A 27,180-nucleotide genomic window follows, 5' to 3' on the forward strand; every position below is an offset into this window, starting at 1 on the left:
ACATTGGCTCCTTATTTAGACGTATAATGTAATTGTTTACACTTACAATTAGGGGCCGGTTTTTAGGAGCAGTATATTGATTTGTTTGGTGTTTATTTATTCTAATTTAAGTATTATATTTAACTTTCCTTAAAAGTTACTTATTGAAAAGTTACTTATTAATAGAACGTCTAAAGTGACTATCGAAATTATGTGTAACTGAAAAAAAAAAACTCAAGAGAAGCTTTAACGTTGACGAAAGCCAGTGCTGATTGATTATCAAGTGGAAGCTCCCAACTGTCTTGTGGTACCCCTTGTTGGTTTTATATGGATTACATAAAACGAGAACATTTTTTTCGAAACAAAATACTTAATTTAATGGTAGACACTTCAAGCTTTCAAAAGATGCGTCTCAAATCCATGTGGCAAGTATTCGCTGAAATGCGTTTCAGACAGAATTTCACAGAGACTAAAAGCACAACCTGTCTATTTTCTTCATTTTACAAAAACACAAAGTTTTACCATTATTGTGAGTGTACACAAATAAAAGTAGAACCAGTTTCAAATGATCTATTACTTGTTTGTGTACGGCAAAAAATTTTGTACTTTAAGTCGATTTAGGTACTAAGTGGAAAAAATCCACCAAAAAGTGCCGGAAAGTTTCTCGCGAAGAAAGATCACAGTGATTCCAGTAATTTTGTAAATTGTTGATTAAGGACTAAATATCTTTGCTGGAGATAGGTCGTAAACATTTGATTTCAGTTCATTTAAAGAGGTCATTTGAGAAAACGTTTGCTGTGATTTGACCAGAAAATTCTGAGAAGCACTGAGCTAGTGGGCTAAACCACATCCCTAACTATATGACAAGTCACTCTCCATAGCCAAACAGACTGGGCTGATATGAAGACTCACCACATCTAACAGATGGCATTATTGGCCAAAGACCTGTGTGACCCTGTTCAAACCACACTGCATCTGCAATCTCCTCCAGACATGGGGGTCACAAGGTCACCAGCGATAAGATGGGAGGAAAGACTAATCTAAATGATATACTCAGACTGTACGCAGCAGACAAAGAACGGACATGCCATCACTTTGAGAGGTACAAGAGCAGTGATTTTGACATCCAAACATAATTGTTCAATGCTTCACACCCTTGCTTGCACTCATTATTTCTCACTAATGACAAACATGTCTGACAGTTAAATTAAACATTTATTTGAAGGCATTGTATTAAAAGGTTTAGGTCAGTTGCAAAAAATAAATCCTTTCAGCACTTTCAAGTGGCATTAATTTCTTGACACTGGATTGGTGGAAAATCACAGCATCTAGTTACACTGAGTCAAAATGAAGGGAAGACGGGATTAATGAAGCAAGATGTGACTCTAAAATATGATACAGGCAAAATTCAAGGCATTTTCCAAACAATGTACCGCACACCAGACTCCATCAGACTTCCCGGAGTCGATATTCTGAGCCTTTTAATGACGTCCGGCAGCCAGACCGGAGCGATTAAGTCAGGTGAGTGCCCGTGCGCCACAGGAAGATATCGACTCGGGGGACTGAAGGAAAACATCCAAACAAGCATGCGAGCAGGTTGGTAAACAGGAAAATATAGGGAGGAAGGGAGGTATGGAGTGCATGCTGGTTTCAGGGACAGGGTCACACTCCAACCGCTACTGTCCTCGCTTCCTATCGGCCGGCTCAAGCTTCCCCTCTCTTTGACATCCTGTCTCTTGGCTCATTTGTGTATGTTTGTTAACTGATGATGTAATTAATTGCCTGCTAATTTGCCATTGGACATTTTCCACTTTCCAATCACAGAGGATGTTGCTATATACTCTCAGCTGGGGAAGTCTGCAATGCTTCATGGTGACCATAATCAGCTCAAACACAACATACACAAAAAATATTATACTCTGCTGCACAAACTATACTCTATTACCTAACCCTACCCTTAAACTTACCAGTCATAAAAAACATCCTGCTTTTTTACATTAAAAAAAAACAAGTTTTTCCTAATGGGGACAAAAAAATTTCACCAAAAGGACAAGGATTTTTAGATATTGCAATCTTTGTGGGAAATATTTTCCCCCATGACGTAGAATTGACCTGAACCATGCACACACATGTCTGGGCCGTATAGAGGTTCACAGCAGGCCAAATGGACTCTACAGCTTGATTAAGGCAGGATATTTTAAAATCCCTCTTCCTTTCCCTAAAGCCTAATCTTGGATAAGTGACTGGATGTTTAAGGGACTAAGCATGTTAGCATGACTAACTACTAAATAAGGTGTCCCTTTGATTCACAATTAACTGGGTTTGATTAACACCCAACACACCATGTGAGGAAGTTTTCACAGTGAAATATCTCTCTTATAGATATAATTCAAATCAATAGTCTGCATTGAACCCAGCACAGCGACAGCACAGTCTGATCCATGTATTCGGAGAACAATAATTAGTTTGAAGAGGGATTTGCTTGCAGCATAACCCGACCTTTGTAAGCTTCGTGAATAATGGCCTGAGACTTATACTAACAGACGGTACATGCAGAAAAAAAATCCACTGCTGAAAGACAAAATGATTTCCCCCCTCTTGAAATTCCATTGAGGGACTTTTGAGACTGTCCCAACGGGCCACAGACTGGACATAATAGAGGTACAAGACCCCAGGACGGCCAGTAAAGATGCAACTGTGAGACTGGCTGATTGCTATTTTATGTGTGTGTGAACTTCACAAAACCAGTAAAAAACATCCATAAAAATTTCACAATATCGTATTATTGTGACATTAAGATATTTTCACTTCTTCTGAATTCAGTTTTACTCATAATAGCTTTGTACATAGACACTAATTATTCAACATGACATCATGACTTTTGCGTAAACATACACGCCACTTTCAAGTCAAGTGGCGTGTTACATACGCATTTTGAGCTATCCGCGTGCGCTTGTATGTACACGCCGTTAAATGTCCGAGCGAAACTAAGCAAAATGTAGATCTACATCTGGAGAGCGATGTTTTTTTTCCTAGGAAGGGGGAAAACTCATAAATCGTATTAACCCCAGTGATGGGTAGGTTTAGGGATGGGGTTGGGGTAGGTCATATCTTTATATATGCAGTAATGTAACGTTAAGTCAATGGCGTTTATAAACATGCTGATAAGCGATTATGCGTGTTGATAGCATGGCAAAAATACAAATACGAATTGGCGTGTCATACATACGCCATTTTATCAGATCAGTCTGAATTATTTTAATGAGCTCAGAGACTTAAAAAATACTTGGTAACACTTTACAATTCTTTATGTTAACATTTGTTAATGCAATAGCTAACATGAAATAACAAGAATAAATGCAAATACCTTTAGATAATGGGGGGATCTTGGGGGATGTTACTTGAAAACTTAATGTAGGCTACACAACTGTTTAATGTTGAAGACTGTCTGTTTCAAAGTACAGCGTTTATTAGAATAATAAATCTTAAAAAAAAATATAAAATACATTTTACATTGTATAAATTACCTTTAAAGTATCATTAACATTAAACATTAAAATGAACCTTTAATAAATGCTTTACTTTATTGTAAAGTGCTACCAACATTTTTGTACAAATACATTACATATAAACAAATACATTTGGTTTTCATATATAAAAATTTTTTATAAAACTGGTGATCCATCATCAACTGAAGTTGAAATCATGATGCAGCTTTTATATTGGGTGATACATCAATATCAAAACACATCCACTGCACTCATTTTGTTGGAAAATTGAGGCCTGTGAGGCAATATCTTACTGACAGACAGGGACACATGGATTTTTGCTGTCCACTGGGACAGAGCGATGAGAGTAAGAAAGAAACAAACAGACAACACGGAGAGAATTCAACAGATAGATGGACACGAAGGCAGAAGGATCGACCTGACATCCTGTCAAACCCTGAGTGAGGATCCCCGTTGACCCAGAGAAAGAAGAAGCACAGCCACTGGCACGCACACACACATTTCTAACACACCACCAGACTGCTAGCTCTGACCCCTCTAACACTTTCTTTCCACTCATCTCACTTCTATTTTTAGGCCATTATATTCCTGGCACTTGTACGCTTCACCTATCAGTTTTCACTTGGTCAATTAACATTTAAAGGCATTAAAAGTGTACTCCCTTCCTCTAGCCTTTAATTCAACAATCTGATAAGCAAACATGCATATGCAATGCCGATTTCAGATTACAATCCTCAAAAACACATTTGAAGCACGTAGTAAAAGGTCATTGGCAGATTGGTAAACACATTCCGTGTGCGGCGTGTTTACTTTCAGGTTTTGTGGCCTTGAGGGCTCCTCAGAACTTGTTAGGTTAAAGTAAACTGTGGTGCAAATGGGCCGTTGCGAGATGGCTGTAGTTCTCCAACTGTGTTTCTTGGAGAGGCTGAAGCATGCTGATTAAAGTTGATTGAACCCCATACAGCTCACACACAGATGCTCATGCAGCATCCATCACATCATGTTTAAATCAGAACAAGTATGTTTATTAGTTTGCATGAGGCCGAGGTATACGTTTTGACCTGCTCTATCATCGTGAGAACATTGTGGTTACTCAGAGGGGAGCAGTTGTCCCGACGTCTCCTGCCACTGAACAAATGGGCAAAGCAGATGACCGGTCAACATACTGTAAGTGTACCTCTGATGTGTGACCATCTCTCTACTAGATGATTCATTATGTCAACCTGCAGTCTCTTAAAGACCAGCAAAACAAGAGAAAAGCAAAACTAAACAAAGCAGAGCTCTAATAAGTCATAGGGATCGTTGGGTGCCGTGTGAATGAAAAAGGAAAAGGAAAGCTCCGACGTGGGAATATAGACACCCACTGAGGGAGCTGGAGCCATCACAGAGAATTTCCTGATTGTACATCTAACCTTTCAGCACCTCCTCCTGTGGCTTGCACGCATAACCAGGGTTGCCAAGTCTGTGTGGAAAAAGCCCAATGATCAACACACAGCTTAAACCATATTTAGCTTTTCGGATCATTTATTATGTAGGCCTACTGCATATTATAGTCAGCAGGGCTTGATATTAACACCTGCCAACCGGCCAAATGAGGGTGGATTTTAGCCGTGGTGTTTAACGCAGTCATCCTAGCCACTTTGGCAGGTTGAATTTTATATATTATACAGTTTTCAATTGTAGTCATTTAAATTGGCATCTGAAGTAAATGCAATGTCACATCAAAAATAAACATTTTTTTATTCAAATTGGTACGGAAATATTGGAAATACTCTCAATAGTCATTTTCCACAGAATAAATGCACGATACCAGCTGCACTTTCTCTCTCTCATCTCTTCGATAGCGAGATACACAAACACGCCTAATTTCATTTGATCAGGATGAATATTGTTGCTGTTACAGAGCTTGAATTTCAGCGTGGGATTGTGCGTATTTTACTCATTCTGGCAGATTTTGTGCTCACACCCAAAGTGCGCACACATAAAGCCACCTCTCAATACTAAATCGAGTTATTTGTCGCTGCTTATTGTGCTTAAACAGTCAAAAACATAGAACATATTGTCAAAATGCCGGTTTTTGAAAAAACATTAAGTTATGTTTTAAGTGAACATAAACAGTATATTGTAATAACTGTATATTGGATCTGTGTGTCGGGTCTTACAGTGACAGCAGTCTAAAATAGCTGCGGCCAAATTATGAGATAATATTAAAAATATCTATATGGTATCGATGTCAAAATTGTGGGCGGTGAAAATGCTGAGTGACTAGTGACTTTGGAAAACCACGAGCAAAAAAGTATGCAAGTATGGAAAATAAGATATATAGAGCGGGTTTTAAACAAATGCATTCTTCACTTTAGCTTAAATTCTGACAGACAGTTTCTATGTAAATTGAGTGTATTGTATTCATTAAACAGTTGGGACTGTGAATCAGAATTTCACTACAGCATGACAAATGCATAAGATCACCTGTCAGTCCATTATGCAAAGCATAAGAATGACATAAGTGAAATGAAGCACAACTGGGCATCATTATTGGACACAGTCCTTCATCATTGCACAGGTTATGAAAAGCACAGCACAATTAAACTAATAATATCAAATTAATTGCAAGTCTTATATACGGTATACGGTATATACGGTATATATACGGTAATAGCAGTGGGATTCACAAGTCTAAGACCAGATTAAAAATCTAGACTGCAATTTAAACCTGAAATGTCGATTTTTCAATTTTAACTCATATTGCTATTATACTATGCTTACATATCAATATAGAAGAATTATAACGATTGTTTCAAATCTGAGCTTCCTAATAACAGAAATAAACTCTGAAACAAAAAAAAAGATGAGCGAAAATGACCTTAAAAGTTCCCATTGGTCTTTTGGCTAAAGCTTCAAGGTATAATGGCTGGGAGAGATGTCTGGTGCTTAGATTAGCAAAGACTCTTTAACTTACACTGACTCACTGACAGAAGTGGTTTACAAAGGTTGTATATCATGGACAATTACGTTTTAGGCTAAAAAAAAGTCAACCCATAAGTCCCTGAGTCTTTTTTTTTTCTCAGCCGTGCATTGACTCTAACTGCAATGACTCTGCAGTGTTTACGACATGAAATTCCTGCAGCTGAACTTATGAAGGATAATGGAGCACTTTATCAAAAAGATGAGTTTGGGAATATCACTGAACTTATCCATGTTTCATCTCTTTCTCATGGGAGCCACATTCAGCCCCTTTCTCATAATCACATCAGATTCAAAACAAAAATTATGAACAGAGAAAATAGTACTTAATAAAATGTAGAACGTTAACACAGGAATCATGAGAAAAAAAATGTGTTCCTCTGCTCTTAAAACATAAAAGTGAGGTAACAGTTCATAAAACACTTGAGCCTGAACAGAAAGACTCCCAAGAAGAACACAAGAAAAAGAATGTGTGACAAGAGTCAAAAAAATATATGTGAGAACAATTTTACAACATAGTTTACACTGCAGACATAAGTTTGCACAGACCTCATCATTCAAATCTATGAGATAACTCAAATGGAAGTATGGGACATATGCAGTAAACCCACCTAGGATTTTTAAACCGTATTAAGAGTTTTCATGCTGCCCAATTAATGGTTCATTATCTATTTTCAAAAACAAATCAATAAAATAATGATAATTAAAAATATAAACAATTACAAAAAATACTTAGTTTTATTACAAATATATTTTTAAATCTTATCTCATAACAAAACAATTCCGTAAGTATATGTTCCGTTTGTTTTGTATGAAAACCATTTCAGTCTAAAGGTCTGAATTCTTATTTTGGATGTATTGTAGTTTAGAAGGACAGTTAATACCAAAATGAAAAATTCTGTCATCATAACGTCATTCTTAGGCCGTGTGTCCACCAAAGCGTTTTTCCACGCACCTGGCGTATGTTTTCAATTGTTTTCAATGGGAGCGCCACGTTTTTTAAACGCCATGAGCGTACCGAGGCGCTGAGCGTTTTTTTCACGCTGAAGCGCCGAGCGCCCAGCGTTTTTTACTGGTCACTGGGAGTTGAAAAATTTTCAACTTTGGATAAAACGCAGCGCTCATCACTGTCACTTTTTACCTAGCCGTCCAATCACAGTGGAGGAGGGGCGGGACTAATAACTAACCACAACGACCAACTGTCACAACATTCAACTGCTGCGGATATTCTGTATCATAGCAACGAAACGTCTCAACGGAAAAAACACTGTGCTGCCAAAGCACTCTCAAGCGCCCAAAGCACGGCGTCTTCAGCAGAGCGTATAGCGTTTTCATCTGGCTAAAAACGCTTTGGTGGACAAGACACACGGCCTTAAACTTCCAAGAAGCATTCAGACTCCATAAAGGATAGACTGCCACATCATACCAGTGGTTTGTATGATTTGTGAACTGTTTCGATGAATACATAATGTATTGTATATGAATAACCGAAAACCAAGTTTCATTCAACCATGTGCTGATCAGACCTCTTTGAGATCGTAAAGCCTTTCTCTCTCCAGCCCAGGACTTCTGTCAAGTGTCCTCTTTGCTCATCGTGTCACCAATTATGCATTCTGCTGCCACTGAAGCACTCCTGGCAGAGTTATGCTACTGTCAAGGACATTCAGTCTGGCCCCTGTCACTTGTCAAGCTGCCAGTGCACCCGGTGACACTGCCCTTCACAGCACACTGTCTGCTGACCGCAGTGAATTAATACATAAACCAAAACCACCCATGACTGTTACACTCGGGTTATCATGGAAGAGAAAGACCTCTTGATCTCCTTCTCCTGCTTTGAATGTCCCGTCAAAACAAGGGGAAAACCCTCAACAAAAGGCCCGGTTAATTATATTAAGTTTACAGGTGTTTATATTAATGATTAACGGCACCGCCATTCAAACAATGCTGCGACGGAGGATATGGAAGGAATGGTTGCATTGACATTCCTGGCCATTTCCTCGACGCACGCTGTGCTACCTTAAGGGTCTTCGGCCGCCGGCATACTTTCCAGATTTTGCATCCTCTGTGTCCATACAGAGATTCCACAGGTCTGGATGGACAGCAGGTGTGCGGTCCAGGCGGACTTTCCAAGGATGTCAAGTCAACAGAAGACTCATTACTGTTCTTCCCTTACATCTAAAAACAAAGGCACTGGAATTCAGGAGGATGCATACTTACATGCCTGTGATTTTAAAGATAGGTTCCTCTGTGCTGGATCCTGACTGGTGTGCCAAGATATTGTGTATGTTCATTCAGAGGAAGTTTTTCATCTGCATCAGATAAACAGATAACTGTATTCATCTAAGAGGCCTTTTATGGTGGTGTCCTTGAGAAACAGACAGAAAAATAGAAAAGAACAATGTAGGTGAGCATGACAGAATAAACTACTGCTTTACACAGTCTCTTTCTCTCTCTGTGTGTATAAACACACACTTATATTTTTATATGCATATACAGTATTTCAATACTCAAGTTTTATGTTATATTTATGAATATATATATTTATTTATTTATGAATATATATATATATATATATATATATATACATACACTGTATATATATATATATATATGTATTCATAAAATCATTCAATTAATAAAAAATAACCACATTTAAACACTTAAATATTTGCTGAAAAAAGACATTATATTATTGCACAACAAAAAACAGAAAGCAGAGGCAGTTTTAGAACATTTTAAATGATTGATTTTGTTTAATTTATAGTTCCATATCTGATCTATCCAACGCATTCTCACCCCAAGGCGTCACCTTTGACCATGCTTCAATATTTGACGTTTTAGGCGCCACTTACATGACGCGATCCTAATGCGTCCTCTAACTGACGCTAAAGGAAAGCGTCTGTTAGAGGACGCGGTTAGGTTTAGGTGTGGGGTGGGGGTAGGGTACACGCGATCCTAGGGCGTCATTCAACTGACGCTAAAGGGCGCCTAAAGCGTCAGATATTGAAGCATGTCCAAATGCTTCCCAAGGCGTCAGCTAGGTGACGCCTTGGGAGTGAGAATGGGCTGATCTATCTGGGGTTCTGTGTGCTATGTTTTAATTGTGTGTCTCTGTACTCATCTAGATGGATGTCTTTGTCTGTTGTGTGTATATAAAGACTCCATGCTTTTGCTCTATTCTGATGTGCTCCGTCCAGCTGTATTTAAAATAAAAACAAAACAGCTCTGTTCTAGTTCTGTGAAGATGAAGGAACATTTGTGCACGGAAGTACTCCTGTGTGTTTAATCGCATTTAAAATATCACCATGGTGATTATGGGAGATGGGCTTAAAAGCAGAAATTACACATAATTGGTTCTTTCTCCGCACGAATGCTTTCTCAGAAGGCATATGACACTGGGCCACAACAAATAAGCCCACAGCATGCATAAATGGCTGTGATGACAGCAGAAAAGATTTCAGATTTACAATATTATTTCTGTAAATGTATTGCATGGGTTGATTCTGAGTGGGAAACAGCAAACTCATTCAAGTCAAAGCTTTATGCCACAGGAGGTAAACACCACATGTACACTGTTCTTTTTACTGTTAACCAAAAAAAGAATTATTAATGGAGCACCTATGTGTTTTTTTGGCCAAAAGTTTGAAAAAGTTTTGCTGGTAGACAGAGTAAACTCCAGGAAAACAGCATGGTTTCAATGTCGGACTTTGGACGTGAAGGTGCTGATTAACAATAACAAACACTCCAGCGGGCAGCCAACTTTTCACTCAGTCCAAAAGGAACTGACATTTTGGAGTTTGATGCATTGTAAAGGGAGAAAGGATTTTATTAACTGCTCGGTTTATGCTGATAAATTCACAATAGATAGTGAGATATGTCTATAAACAAAACACGTTGTCTCTATAATTTATAATAGGCTTCAAAATATTAATACAGTTATAAATGAACATAAATATTTAAATTATATACACTACTGTTCAAACGTTTGTGGTCAGTAAGATTTTTTTTTTTTAATGAAAAGTTATTTTTTAACTTTCTATTGATCAAAGAATCCTGAAAAAAACGTATTATGGTTGCCATAATAAAATTGTGGAAACCTTGATCACCAAATCAGTATATTAGAAGGATTTCTGAAGGATCATGAAAGTGTATATTCCCTCCCCTCCCCCCAAATAATCCATGTCTATGAGATTAATTAGCAATATTTGTGTCTGCTGCATTGTTACCATCATGTTATGGGAAAAGACCTGTTCCTACAAAGACCAGCTTACTTTGTTGTCCAAAATGTCAACCTTGAACGTGGTCACCGTAGTCACTGGTGAAGCCTCTGTCAAGTTGTCACAGTGTTTCATCAGACCGTGTTGACTGATGAGCCCATTACTGTAGAGCACCATGTCATCTGCAGCTGGACCAGTGCTTGTTCTGTCATAGGATGTCACCTAATTGTTTACATTAGCGGAAACAAATACATTTGCAAAACAAACAAACAGAAATACCTCACAACTTCCTGACGATAAGAAAAGAAGCTGGCCTGCTCGTCAAGTGCAGATGGCGGTGGTCAGTCCGGTTCCTGTGGGACCGGCATCTTCCTGAGGTTTTGACATGGGGATCTAACTTTGTGGGCCGGCAACTGGTGCATACATTCATACATCAAGAGGAGCAGCTGTTCATTTTTTTTAATATGCACTGTCGATGCAGCAGAGCGCTGTAGTTGAGGGATATGGTCTCAGACAAGAGCTGCAACAACAAATATAGGGCAGAAATGAAGGTTTACCATCATCATGTTATATGAGCCACATTAGTGGGGCCTCTGTAAGCACATACACATGCACTCACATACACAAAACAAACTGCTTTACAGCCAATAGAATATGCGTGGCTTCAGGGAGGAAAACTCCAAGTTGGTATGGTGGTACTTATGTTTAAAATAAGTATATACATTGGGTCAGTTAACTGCAAAGCTGAAATTGGATGTATTGTTTTATGAGGGAAGGCATACCGCATTGGTTACACACTCATGCTAATCAATGACAGGTGTGTCCAGCCCAGAGAGGTGTTAACACAGGGGCCCATGCAGTCTAGCCTTAGGGGAGGTCTACGAGTTTAGGTCAAACACACACACACATTAGGTATCCATGTTTTATGGGGACATTCCAAAGACACAATTTTTTTTAACTGTTAACCAATCACAGAAACATTTCTATTTTAGATTTTTCAAAGACAATTCTGTATGATTTACACGATTGTTTCCTCACAGGGACCAAAGAAATCTTCCACAAGGTCAAACTTTACTGGTATTTCTATACTTGTAGGCTACAAGACATGATAGAAATACCAGTATACACACACAAATAAACATTTCTTATTATCAACAATATTGAAAACATTTGTGCTGCTTAATTTCTTTTTTTCCAGGTTTTGATAAAAAGAAAGTTCAAAGCAACAGCATTTATTTGTAACCGAAATCTATTCATTTCGAAAATGCGCAGTTTAGGAACGAGTCGTAGATTCTAAAATAACTTAATGTTTAGTAGACAAAAATTATAAATAGTTTGAGATATCTATTGAGATAATAGTTTGAAATAAATAGTCCCCTACATCATGGACAGAGACAGAGACAGGAGGTCATCCAAAAGGGCGCCCAAAACAGAACAGAATACTTTCTCCTTTACAGATCATTAGTGTATGGTGTGTTTAGAACGACAAACTTCCTCTTGTCTGGTAGGGCCATTGGTTCCAGAGTAGGTTAACTCTAGACATGCAGTAAATCACAGAGGTCTGGTCCGCAGGTATTTATCAGACAGGACAGCGCTCACTCGGTGCGTGTGCGTCAGACGGCCTCACGGGACTGCTTGTGAGAATGCTAAGGGCTGGTTGCCGCCGGGTTGATACAGAACGCAGCACGCCATCAAAGGTCCACTGAAATGGAGCCATAAAAAATTTACCAACCTGCAATAAATTTTTCACTCCGAGAAAACTTGAAGTGGTCCAGTGAGTAACAGGGCAGGAAAAGAGGTTGAGACGGGGGCATTCGACATCCCAATGACTCACGGAGCACCAGACAAGTAGAGAAAAAACGCACATGAACCAAGCACTTAACCGGTGCCTTCAAGAGCATTTAGAAACTGTGCATGGAATTCTCAAACTTATGTTGCGTCAAACAAGATGTTCCCTGTCGCTAGTCATTTTTCATTTCTTAACAACAAAAGAACAAAATATGGTAAACAGGGTTTCAGCAGGTATCTTCAAATTAAATTTAAAGGGTGGGTTCGGTATTTTTAAGCCCTGTTTTAAGATCGTTTCTGATGAAATAGAACGGTTAAGATTGAAATTTGGACAAAGGCTGCTGTCCCGAGAATTTTAGGTTTCTGTGGTTCTGTGGTTGGGCTTTAAGTGGCTTTAAGAGTGTATATACAGTATATATATATATATATATATATACTGTATATATATATATATATATATATATATATATATATATATATTTTTTTTTTTTTTTCTGAAACACAGGTGTAATTTGCAGGTAGAACATTTCAATTGTGTCCCCACCATTTTTTGAACATCTCGCGGCAAATAGGATGGATCACAGGAATGGTGGTGTTTCATTAGTAATATTATTATTAGTGTTTTTGTTGTTATTAATAATTGCTCAAACTTGCAAGAGAAGATTTGACACATGGCACTGACAATTCAACCAAATACAAAGTATTTATTCTCTTCCCCTTCTACCTGCACCGTCTCCTCCTCTAATGGGCCTACACTTTTCGCCACCTTCCCTAGGTCGACATCCTCTAACCTGGCCTTTTTAGGGGGCTTTGCTCTCAGGGCGAATGAGAGGATCCATAATTGCTTTTTACCTGACATCAATGATTAATGCATCCATGGCTCGGATATAATTATAAAATATGACATGATTTTAAAAGTGACCTATAACATCGACTATGCAATACACTTTAATTTATTTAGCACTTATATATTTTTTAAGCCTACTTGGAGAGAGAGATGTTTATGATGTGACAGTATGTCAGTCCTCGTGTGATAACGAAAATATGAATAGGCCTGCCCTAAACTACTTGTTCTGAGCAGGTCTTGACAGTGAACAGGTTGTAAAACTGTTGGTTAAGTTACAGACACGCCTAAAAAACTGATGCTAATTATCTAAGAAACGTTCTCTAACAGCAGTCAAGTTGTCATTGTTTGTGTCAAACAGGATATCATGACTTATCTTGAATCTTACCCAGATACAATAGTGCCATTTTCTAATTGGTGAATGTGTAGCCCCTTTCTTTTTTTTTCTTTTTTTGATTGGCTGATAAGTGGCAGGCTCGACTACTAGCAACGTACATTCGCCTAAAGGATTATTAGGAACACCTGTTCAATTTCTCATGAATGCAATTATGTAATCAACCAATCACATGGCAGTTGCTTCAATGCAATTAGGGGTGTGGTCCTGGTCAAGACAATCTTCTGAACTCCAAACTGAATCCCAGAATGTGAAAGAAAAGGGGTTTAAGCAATTTTGAGCGTGGCATGGTTGTTGGTGCCAGACGGGCCAGTCTCAGTATTTCACAATCTGCTCAGTTACTGGGATTTTCAAGCACAACCATTTCTAGGGTTTACAAAGAATGGTGCGAAAAGGGAAAAACATCCAGTATACGGCATTCATGTGAGCGAAAATGCCTTGTTGTTGCTAGAGGTCAGAGGAGAATGGGCCGACTGATTCAAACTGATAGAAGAGCAACTTTGACTGAAATAACCCGTTACAACCGAGGTATGCAGCAAAGCATTTGTGAAGCCACAACACGCACAACCTTGAGGCGGATGGGCTACAGCAGCAGAAGACCCCACCGGGTACCACTACAAATAGGAAAAAGAGGCTATTTGCAAGAGCTCACAAAAATTGGACAGTTGAAGACTGGAAAAATGTTGCCTGGTCTGATGATTCTCGATTTCTGTTGAGACATTCAGATGGTAGAGTCAGAATTTGGCGTAAACAGAATGAGAACATCGATCCATCATGCCTTGTTACCACTGTGCACGCTGGTGGTAGTGTAATGGGGGGCGTTTTCTTGGCACACTTTAGGCTCCAAAGTGCCAATTGGGCAAATGTGCCACAGCCACGTAATGCCACGGCCTACCTTAGCACTGACCATGTCCATCTCTTTATGGCCACCATGTACTCCTCCTCTGATGGCTATTTCTAGCAGGATAATGCACCACGTCACAAAGCTCGAATCAGTTCAAATTAGTTTCTCGAACACAACAATAAGTTCACTGTACTAAAATGGCCTCCACAGACACCAGATCTCAACCCAATGGAGCATCTTTGGGATGTGGTGGAACGGGAGCTTTGTGCCCTGGATGTGCATCCCACAAATCTCCATCAACTGCAAGATGCTATCCTATCAATATGGGCCAACATTTCTAAAGAATTCTTTCAGCATCTTATTTAGTCAATGCCACATAGAATTAAGGCAGTTCTGAAGGCGAAAGGGGTCAAAAACAGTATTAGTATGGTGTTCCTAATAATCCTTTAGGTGAGTGTTTATTAATATACATTCATCTTTCCAGAGGTGAAGTATCACTTTAAGGACTTTTAATGTTTTTAATGCCCAGCGGAAACCCTGGTAAAGAGGTTAAATGCAATGTTAGACCATGATTAAACCTGCAGGAATAAAGCACTCCACAAAGTTTTAGTCATGGGAATCTTAAATTACATGGATTCTGTTCATATTTGCGTGGTTTTAACTCTTGCCTTTAGGACGAGTCGCTCACTTAAACTTAAGGGCTGAAATTTATATGGGACTTTTTTTTTTTTTTTACAGACAGTCAATTAAATTGCACTGTACACATACAGCGCCAATGTGTTGCAACATTTCCAAACACAAGATTTGGCACTAACATCATGAGAGGAGTATTCATGACAAACAAAAAGCAAGACCTTGCTGAACCTTTCTCAGTGCCTGGGCACCTGTTTTCTGTAAATAGCTCTGAACATCTGCACTTCACCCAACGCCAGTATAATCCATCTACCTCTTCCTGGTTAAATCTCTGTCTCCAGGGAACTTTGAGTCCCATCACAATCCCAAGGATCCTCTTCCATGGATTACTCCCATCCTGCGCAGTGGCTTTTGGGTGCCAGCGAGCCACGGCTGTGGTCACAGATGGGAGCATAGCCCTGTGATAGCTTCCATATGTCACAGTGCGCTTCTGAGGGCGCCTTTTTATTTTTTACTTTTCACATTTCTGTTTCTCTCTGGTTTTCTCATCAAATGTTTCGTTCAAAGTGTAATAGGTGAACATACCCACAGACAAATGTAATCTGAGCACAAAAATGGCAATTTAAAGGAACAGTTCACCCATAAACTATTAAAGTTATATGGGTTTGAAATTACATTTTTGAGTAAATTATTCCTTTAATCATCCCAGTGGAGAGATGTACCTTAGATTTGTTAGTTGAGTTATGCCCTTTATGAACCTATTACAATAAATTTTCTGGCCTTGCCATGGATGCTGAAAGCAAAGATATGATGATCTGGTTCTCCAGAAGGACCATGCTGTGCCTCGTAGGTCTTGCAAACATGAATAATCTGTTTAGCATAATTTATCTGTCATAGACGTTAGGCTGTTTAAGTCACCCCTGGGGCCAGTGACGCAGATCTGTATAGGTCTATGGTAAATAAGAACTGAGAGGAAACAAAAAAATATCCTTTTGACACCTCGAGCCTGGGAGGTTCGCTCATCTGCGCTGACACATATGGTCAGTAATATCCCCCCTCTGATTATAATCCTTGAAGTCAACCTCATTAACCAGACATCCGCATTGAACCCTGACTGGAAAGGGGCAGAAAGTTTGCCTGTCATTCAACACCAACTTGCTTGAAAAATGTATGTAGAGAAAATGATCCAGGAGCCCTAGACTTGTGACCAGCTGCAATTTCTCACCTAAAAAGTCTGGCCCTTGGTCAGACTGAGACAGACATTTGCAAAAAGTGGCATGTATATTAATCATTTCCAAAAGTAAGGCTGTCAATTTAACATGTTAAACATGAATAAATACTCACTTATTCATAAAAAAATTATAATTTATATTTTAATATTTACAAAATGTAATACAAGTAAACTAATTAAAAGAAATCACAAATGATCTACTTTAGAAAATCAAAAATAAATAAATTATAATTTCTAAAATTTACATTTAGCAAATTATCTTAAATAAATCTAAACAAAAATGTATTATCATTTATAATATAAAACGTTTTTATCAATGTTTTTTTTTTTAATTAATAGTGCTATTTTAAAAAGGTATTTTCAAATATTTTTTTAAAAACACACAAAATAATTATTATACTGTGATTGTAATTTTTCCATGATCAATTAAACATGCCCCCTCAACATACATTTTGAGAAATTTCTACCATTGGAGCAGGGTCAATGGCCAAATATTTTATCCTTTAACAATGTTTTAAATAAAGTGCTTATGGAAAAAAAACACTGAAAAACAAAAAGACATAATTCATTTGAATGAATAGGCATTTTAAGTAATTAATTAAATTACAGATAAACTGTTTAATCAATTTACAGTCCTATTCAAAAGATATTGCAATGTAGATCTCTCCAACAGCACATGATCCAAATCAAAGAACCCATCAGAGAGATGCTGACTTAAGAGTAATCTCAAATATGCATGCTCACACTTACATCATGGCTGCTGCTGTAAAGTGATGTCAACTAAATCGTCAACTACATACAGCATCTAAACCTGTGAGGCAGGTCTAATACGCTAACACATGCTCAGTCATGAAGACATAGCCACCCAGTTCATGGAAGGTTTTTGATAGTCAGCTTCCCACGCAAGATCATCTGTATGGAACATGAAATGCTTTCCGGAACACACTAGCAGTCTCCTGAAGGAAAACAGCAACATACAAAGTGATGGTGCATGGCTGAGGGGAGACCTCAGGCTAAAGACCCTGTGCCTGACAAAGTGATTTATGACAACTCCTCCCCCCCTCATCTCTACAGATCCAAGAGAAACTTTGGTGAGCTTGTATTGAGGCTGCGTTAAGGGACCCCATTGACTCTCATAATATTTTTCTGATGTTTGCAAGTTATGTGCTAATATTATATACACACTCCTGAGGAACTGACAACAGCAGAGTTCTACATAGCCAAGCAATCCTGTGTCCAATCATCAGAGAGAAAGGCATGCTGACAGGAAATTAAGAGCAGATCTAGCAAATATGACATTGCCCATCACACATCTTCACTATTTCCAAAAAATAAGAGATCCAAACTCCCAAATTTTCATGCTATGTTTTTGACATTTTTAAAGAAGTTTCTGAAGAAACCAGAGTAGTCCAACCAGTAACCAGAATAATAACCCCAATATGGAAAATCTGTTATAATTTACTCACCCTCATGTTGGTCCAAACCTGACTTTTTTTTCTTCTGTGGAACATTAACTATAATATTTTGGGTCCCACTTTATATTAGGTGCCTTTAAATACTATGTACTGACAATTAAATTAATAATTTGATACAATGCAATAATTGTGTACATACATGTTTTTACAATGTACTTAGAACTTTTAAAAATACCTACAGCTCTAATTAATCTCTGTCATTACATCTATAATTACTTGTTGACCCTTCCCTCAGCCCTCATTCCACCCTTAAACCTATACAACTAAAACGCTGTGTGTTTTCCAATACAACATTAACACAATAACTACATTGCATTTGTTGTTTTATGTAAGTACATAGTAATTAAGGACAAATTTTGAGAAATGTGTCAATGCTTCTGTTCATCTAATGAAAGTCAATGTTCACCAAAACTGTCTGGTTCCCAACATTTATCATTTGTGTTTCGGCAGAAGAAAGTCATACAGGTTTGGAATGATATAATGAGTAATTTTGATTAAAAGTGATTACAGAACATTTTTACATGGCAGGCTACATCCTGGGGATATTTTCAAATAAAGTTTTTATGTCAAAACCACAGTAGTACATTAAGGGCAGTTCCTTTTTTTCTGACATCAAACACAACAAAACCAAAGATTTGTACCAACCACAACAAAACAAACCAGCGTTCCACCATTGCTGTGAAATCCCTGTGCATGGCGAACATTGTATCCCTATTCCAAAATTTTAAGGCACTTCTGAACCAACTTGAGCTAAATAATGACACGATTGCCTTCTCTACAGAAGCTGCTTTACAGCTAAACATAAATGTTGCAACATTACCACCGTTATTTTCTTGTTTATTATAGTGAAGCTGCTTTGAAAAACTCTGTAATGTACAGAGTATGTAGATTTGCACATCCCTGCTCCAACTAGGGGGCAGTGGTGAGAATCTATAGAGAATGATGGTGCATGCAACCACATTCCCAGGTGGACGCCCTGTCGTACTGCTGGACTTCTGCCTGAGCGACAGATGGCAGGCAAATGCGGAGGAACCCGCCCCGAGCATTAACTTTGCTGGCTAGTGTTAGCCTGCGACAGTGCCTGCTATCTGTCTGTCTGTATCTCTAGCGAAATAACCCCATTATCCTCAGAGCCATCATGAGATTAAGAAGGGTATGTCAGAGAAACCGACGGGACAGCTGAGTCTCATTATCCAACATATGCTGTGATGTTTCAACAAGGCTTTGGTTTGTATCTGGATAGCTACACGAAACGTGTTAAGTGAATGAAGGTTGAAGTTGAACCGGGCCTCACCTTTAAGGCCAGGACGAGGCCGTTTCAGATGAATGGCACGCAGCATGTTCACACCAATCAGATTTAGGCAATTAGCCATCTAAGACGGACCAATGGTCAGGACTCATTTGCTCTTCCCAGCTAGATTAAACGGGGCACATACTCAAACAGATTTAAGCAGTAATCCTCTCTCGAACTAATACAACACAACATCTAAGAAGATCTGTTCTTCAATGCATCAAGTTCAGTACTAGAAGTGGCCTAAAATAGCATACAAACAGAATTTTTCCTAAAAGGAAGAAAATTCTCCAGCAAGCAAATTCTTTATTAGTTTCTTCTGAGATATTTTGCCACTGGTTAATCTTTTAAGAGTCAGTGTGTTCTTCCATTCATAGAGGGTTGTCTGAGAGGATGAAGGCATTTTAATATAAGCATGTTTCATACCCCCTGCTGACATGTCTAATCTGGTCGGGAGGAAATTATTTGATCTTTTGCAGGCATGGGGCATCTCAGAATCTAATAGACTGAATCACAAAGACCAACGCTCACCAGCCAGTTTGGTTTTTCATGTAGACATATGAGGAGATCCCCGTTGAGCTTTGGAGCTTGTGGAGCAGCGTTTTGGGCTTCTCACTCTCTGATCTTCTGAAACAGTCATCACATCTGTCTTCTCTGTGATGTCTGCCAGGGTAAAAGGACAAAATATCACATATCTTCAGGCTGTTTTGGAGGAAGGAGAAAAGAGAAGGTCAGCGAAAGAATTACATGAATCAAAGTGTACAAGGAAACATTTTTTAATTTATCTTGTATATTTATTTATTTATTTATTTATTTTTGAGTTTTAACCCATTGAAAAAAATAAATCAAGTAGTAAAATTCAATATATTAATTCTAGATACTTTTTTTGTTGCTGTTTTAAATATAGAGTTTGATAAATATGTAAAATGTAGAGTTTGATTTGGATATGTATGTATATAAAAGCCATAACGACAGTAAATAACAGTGACACATTTATACATAACATGAAATATTTAATTAGATTCCCCCGGGGGGCTAGTCCCAGACTAAAATGCATATTTGCGTGGTTATAACTCATCTTAAAATATATATCAGTGCCCTTGTTTTGTCTCAATATGCACAGTAATGTTTTTTCTAAGGCACTTTATAAAAGCTACTTAAATGCCCTAAGTAAACTAAGGCCTAATCCTGGCTCAATCTAAGACCTGTTTGTGAAACCAGGCCTATATTGCATTACTCTACACCTGAGTGACCTTAAAGAAATACCTCACTGCACGGCAATGTAACTCAGTGAGGAACAACATTTCAAAGGTGACATGAGCTTGACCTCAGTTGACTTTGATTTGCAAATCTGTCTTATACATTATGCTTATGATCTTTGACATGTTCCATAGGTTTAATCAGTGTTTTGGCATTGGGTTGTAATATTGCACACCTCTCTGCACCTGGTCACAAACGCCTGTGATTGAATGCCATGTGTTTTAAACATTCTTTAGATTCTGTTTGAAGTGATCACCCACATCACTGAGGCCTGGCCTCTTGCAGTTGGGGTGCTGATGGCTTTTGGCTCAAGTTCTAGTACCTGTGTGTTTTCACTCTCTCTACTGGCCACAGACACCAGGAAGCACATTCACTGCTTGGCAGACATCCAGCTCTCCCCGATCCAGTGAGAGAGAGACTGCTACATCTGCACCAGATGTGCGTCTCTGCAGCAATCTGATTGTGGGGTTTAGACTGACAAGTGCTTCAAAGAGGCCGGAAGTCCCAACCCGATCTCACGACCAAGTCGTACGAATTCGACGAATGATTAAAAAGTGGCTAATTCGTAACAATTCATACGAGCTCACTCGTACGAATTAATACGATTTTGCTAAATAGTACATATTTTACGAATTGGCCAATTCGTATGAATTCGTACGAATGACCTACCCCTTACCCCGCCCCTAAACCTAACCATCACGTGGGTTTACACAAATCGTACGAATTAGTACGAGTGAGGTCGTACGAATTAGACACTTTTTAATCATGCGTCAAATTTGTACGAATTGGTCGTGAGATAGTGTTGGAAGTCCTGAATCCTTGTACTGTAAGAATCTCGCATTCTCCTAGTGTAGGTAAGTAACTGCTGGCCATCAATGGGCTAACATGCCACTGCTAGTCACTACAGCATTTTACCCCAAATCCTCCCATCCATCCAGACGGAGGAGTGCTGTGGGTTCACAGAATCAGCCATGTGTAGCCGCCGCCTTCAAGTTTCCACAACTGACAGTGAAAGATGCAGTAAAAACCAATCTGCTAGGATTAAGTCAGCTAGGATTCTTGTGTGTTGTAAGAGGACATTGAAAAAGAAACACCACATATTCTGGCCTATAGTCATCTAGAGGTAAATAGTGCTCTCATGTCTCAGCATGGGCACTGGGGAAAATTAAAAACTGTGGAAGTGTTAAAAATAGAAAAACTGTATCCTGAATAGCTATGACACGTTGACTATAAATAGCTAGATGTGCTGTTTTAGTTGAGACTGCATTAAAATAAGTGGTATTCTCAAACTAGTCAGCCTTAAATGCCTATATGTAAAGTGGATGAGTCCAAATATAATCACAAAAGGATAAAACATTGAATTTTGAACAAATTTGAAAGAGATAAACCAGATTATGGAAAACTATTTGATTTGGAGTACAGGTTTTCGGCTTAATTTAAAACTAATAAAAGGTGAAACTCTTGCAAACTTATATATATATATATATATATATATATATATATATATTACCGTGATTACTCTTTGATAACAGTCTTCAGTGTCATATGATCATTCAGAAATTATATGCTGGTTTTCTACACAAGGACAATTTCGTATTATTATTACTGTTTAAATCAGTTATGCTACTTTATATATATATATATACTGTATATATACATATACATATATATATATATATATATATATATATATATATATATATATATATATATATATATATTATAACTTAAAAACAAACAAAAAAAAAACAATGAAATCTTAATGTGAACAGTACTGAACAGTAGTAAATAGTCCTTGTAAATACTTTTTTCTTCTTTACAGTTAGAATTGAACACATGAGCTTCTACATGTCTACATATCTGTGAACAAGCCCATTCTGGCCACATTGGTGCATGCAAAGTTTTGCTGTGAAGATATAATAACCTACTGCCACAATGAACCCTCCCTAATCATCTTTAAAAACCACACAATTGCACACCGATGATGAAGTGTGCTGCCCTAAATTAGAAAATATGTAGGACATTATTGTGTGCATTTTCACAGACCTGTCTCTACATAGGAAAAAGACTCAGTTGGGGACGTTTAGTCAACAGTTGATAATGTGAGTCATAAATCAGTCATACGCAGGATTATGAAATGAATCCTATGGTGCAGACGTCTGGCCTATAGCCAACAATGTGAACAAAAGGTTACCTCTCCACTTCTAACCAGAAACGTTTCACTTGGAGAAACTCTTGCGACTGGTCCCCTTTAGTATCCTGTCGTTCCTCTGTTTCCAAATTTTAAACCATCCTTCTCCAAATGATTTTTACGTTTTTCTTGCTCTCTCTCTGCCTCCCTCCACCTTTTTCTAATTTGCTGGCCACAGTTAGAAATCAGCCGACTGGGACACGCCAGTAATTGAAGTCTCCACAGTGACTGCCTTCAGCACAGCTTTTAGTGATTCACGGGGGAGGTTTCCTGGGGGAAACTCAATAAGCTGCTCAGCATTAACTATAGTCATCATCAGACTTTTTCCACCACAGGATGTAGAACAACACTTGTTGACAGCATCTCAAAATAGCACCAGGAAGCGTGACCTATGACAAACTGATAATACCAATACAGGATTCAAGGAGCATGTGGATAATTCATTCAGGAGCAGAGATGCTCACAGAACATCACTCAGATTAATAAAAGTCAGTGTTTGAATTCAGAGAAGGTGGATGAGTTGTATTATGCTGGTGGCTGGTGATATGATCTTAATATGCATGAGACGACTTGACTGGAGTATTCATCACATGAAAATAGTACTATTACTATAAGTACTATTCATTTCTTTCTGTGAAACTATTTTTATAGCGAGAATTAAATTAAATTTACCTTTCTTAATAAGAACCGGTTCCTAAATGGAGGACTATGCTGGTCAAATGTCCAGCATAACTAGTGTTGCCCAATTCCTGATTGAATGCTTGTATCTGAATATGCCTGCTTCCACAATATATACTAGGCAAAAACTAGAAAACATGAGATGAGTATATGTCAGAAATCATAGTATTCATAAAACAGTAGATGAAAACTACCTACTTTCGTAGGATGATCTACTACTACCACCAAGATTCTGAAGTGTGCATCCACTGGAGACTTTACTCTCCCATGAGGCCACAGGAGAGGATTTGTGAATGACAGTGAAGCAACACGACTGACACCATAGGTCACATGACAACATAGCCGATGTAGCTATGTTGTCTGATACTACAGACATTCATCATACTATATATTATAGAACATCATTTTTTTATGGTCGGAGGTTTCAAACTAAATTTAGGACATACTATATAGTATGTGATTTTGGACACAGCAAATAGGCCTTAAATAAACTAAAATAATAAAATGTTTACATCAAAAATGAACCATCACTGACCAAGCTGTGACGGTATTTTCTTCTAGAAACAAACTTGCACTATTTTCCTGTTATCTCTGTAAAGCTGCTTTGAAACAATCTGTATTGTAAAAAAAATGCTATATAATTAAAGGTCACTTGACCTTATTCACAGCAGTGCCATCTTAGATTTTTAAGGGGAATGAAAGAGAGGCTGTGAGGGATAGACATCTCTTCAGTGGGTTTTACTGTTATTTAATGTGTTTTTGGATTGTTCTGCTGACAAAACACTTGCAAGACATTTCAGCAGACAAAAAAACTCTAGACAACATGAGCTGAGGAAAATTATAAGCTTCATATAGCTTTTATATATTTTACATTGAAAACACGGCAAATCTGTCCCCGACAGCCTTGCTTTCATACATTTCATGAGTCTTAAATCAGCACTGGCTGTTTATATGACAATGTTTAGTAGTATAAGAAACTATGTTTTCTTCAGTTGCTTAAAAAAAAGAAAAAAAAGAAAAGAAATTTGCTCATTATTTTTATATGCATATTTATTTTTTATTTCCTTTTCCTCCTTTTCCTTACACAAGCTTTAAAATAATCATTATTGCAACTGTTAAAGGCCTAGTTCACACAAAAATATCCCATAATTTTCTCACGCACAGGCCATTCAAGGTGTATATGATATTTCTTTCAACCAAACACAAATAACCCCCTGGATCTGATTGGATTATTTTTATGATGAATGGATGCGCTTTTTGGGCTTCAAAATCTCAGTTACTGTCCACTCCCATTTTAAAGCTTAGAAGAGCCAGTATATTTTTAATATAACTCCAATTGTGTTTGGCTGAAAGTAAGTCATAAACACCTGAAGGCTTGAGGGAGAGTAAATTATGGGATAATTATTTTTTTGTGTGTGAACTAACCCTTTAAGGAACTGGGATTGTTAAGAGAAATTGAGACTAACAGTACAAATCGGTATGTGATACGCTACACTGAAGAAATTGGTTTGCACAAGACCTCTTACACAATTTGTACACTACATGCACTCACATTTGAGAGTGAACCTGAACATAGACAGATCTCTTAAGTTCTCTTCAGCTTTGACTTGAGTTCTTCTGAAGTTTTAAATTACTAAAAAAGGGGAAAATTCACAGTTCAAATTCACACTTCTCCCTTTTTAGAAAGCATTCTAGACATATATATTGGACATACTCTTGGCAGTTTTCAGATCCTAGGTGAGGTTAATGCACACAACTACAGAGCGAGCAGAAGGCAAAACAGATCTTTTCAGACATTGAGTATATTTGACCTTAAAATGGGGGGTATGATGCATATTCTTTATGACATCCAGACTGCTCTGAATCGCATTTGGTTGTGACCATTCCCTGATTTGTGTGCAGCACCAGTGCACCTGGAACTGTGTTCTGGGACTGTGAGCGGCGCACAGTGAGCGTGTGATAAATGACTCCATGATCGTGCACATTTAAAAACCTCCTGAATCAGGTAAAAAATCAAAACCCCATGAGTGGAAGCAGGTTTATAATTCAGCAAGCTTCTAGAAACATCAACATGTTGAGCCTGTGTTAGCGAGCAAGGGCTTGATTATGTCTCAATTGGGCCGCGTGTGAAAATTGTATTCCATTATTGCAGCTGTCAGAATATTGCACTTCTGAATTTATCATGTTCTGGGTTCTGTGAAATATCTTTCACTTGGAACAAAAAAAACTGTATTTCGCCTTAAAAACAGCATATCTTACCAGTGTGGTCTGTATGACGCAGTCCTCAGTTTATAATCAACGCCTGGAAGGAAGCAGATGACACGATTGCCATTTGAGGAGCTGATGTGACTAATTAAAACAGGAAAAGTGATGACTCCTCTCATCCTCCCTGAGTTATCATGCTCGCTGTTGGCTTTGGCCTTGACATAGCAACTGCTCCTTCCTTCTGATAACTGCAAGAAAGAGGCTTTAGGAGAAAAAAAGGAAGGAAGGAAGGCCAAAGACACTATCACCTAGACTGTTGCGGTTTTAACTCATGATGCAATTTTGAAGGAGCAAACAACAACAACAAAAAAAAAAAAGCAGGATGTTTTGGATTTTTTTTTTAAAGGGATAATTCACCCAAACATTTACTTACCCCATGTCATCCAAAACATGTATGACTTTTTTTTCATCTGTGAAAGACAACAGAAGATATTTTGAAGAACATTGTGGTTCACTCAACATTGGACATTTTTTAAAAATAAATAAATAAAACTTAGGCTTCAGGAACCAATTTACTTTTCCCAGAGCAGCAAGGATAACTTTACAGGCCAAAATGTGTATAACTCTTCAACTGTTTAAGAGTTTTCCCGTGGTCTATAATCTTTAATGAATCACAGTGTATTTACGCAAAAAGGTCAGGGATGTTCCTCTAAGCACTCCACAGCTCCAGAGCTGTATCAGGAGGCTTGACATTAATCCTGAGGGTAATGTGGGCCTTCCTGTGGCTAATGAAATCTGAAGCCTGAAAATGGCCGCACCTAATGACACTCCCTGACAGTTTTTGAATTAAACAGCCATGGCTGCTGGGATCAATCTAAATAGCACACAGATGGCCAACACTATTTTTCTATCCTTTTCTACCCCTAAGCACTTGCATATGGGATCTAATTTACTATCTCAGGAACATTGCTCTCAAAACAGCTATTCTGGATATAGTGCTTTTTTGCCTGTTTGTTTCGCTTGGCCGCCAAAGGTTCACAAATGATTGCTCGTCAAAATTAAAGGGATAGTTCAACCAATTATGAAACTGCTGTCATCATTTACTCACACTCATGTTATTCCAAACCTCCACGACTTTCATCTGTGGAACATAAAGATATTTTGAGAAATATTTTATTTAATGGAAGTCAATGGGTTCCAATGTTGTTTGCTTCCCAACATTCTTGAAAAAAAGTTATATATATATATATATATATATATATATTGGGTTCCGCAGAAGAAATTAAGTCAGATTTACAACAATGTGAGGGGTGAGTAAATGATGAGAGAATATTTGTTGGGTGGACTATCCCTTTAAGTTGCCATTCATATATTATGTCACATCATTGAATGTGAATCATGAATTTTCTTAAAATATGTTTTATACAATTATGTGCAAAAAATGAATAGCACAGACTCTGTCTATGCACAAACACATATATTAAGTCTTACAACACAACAGATTTAAACCGGCCTGTTTCTCATGAGTGATGGCGGCGATGATCCTCAGCTATAACTCTTGGAATATTCTGTCACTCAGTTCATCTGCACAATGGAGAAAAACATAATTAATCTTTTTCTAAATGAAGTAAGTAAAAAGAACCAGTCTGAAATTAGACTTTTTCTTCAAAGTGTTCA

At 38.0% G+C, this 27,180-nt stretch overlaps 1 protein-coding gene across 2 annotated transcripts in view; it reads right to left on the reverse strand.

Annotated features, from left to right (window-relative positions):
- The window catches only part of xpnpep2 (X-prolyl aminopeptidase (aminopeptidase P) 2, membrane-bound), a 46,305-nt gene extending 20,570 nt beyond the window's left edge, over positions 1–25,735 (reverse strand). Inside the window, exons 1-4 of one of the 2 annotated variants that reach the window (XM_089134893.1) lie at positions 25,558–25,735; positions 19,701–19,832; positions 10,949–11,189; positions 8,670–8,817 (exon numbers count right to left, since the gene is read on the reverse strand). The gene's annotated coding sequence lies outside the window, so the exon portion shown is untranslated. Of the gene's footprint in view, positions 1–8,669; positions 8,818–10,948; positions 11,190–19,700; positions 19,848–25,557 lie in introns of those variants that run through there. The other variant, XM_089134894.1, reaches the window with a different exon arrangement.
- Between the last annotated feature and the right edge of the window lie 1,445 nt (positions 25,736–27,180).

Source organism: Pimephales promelas, chromosome 9, assembly GCF_988280905.1.
Source record: "Pimephales promelas chromosome 9, fPimPro1.hap1.1, whole genome shotgun sequence".
NCBI classification, from domain to species: Eukaryota; Metazoa; Chordata; class Actinopteri; order Cypriniformes; family Leuciscidae; genus Pimephales; species Pimephales promelas.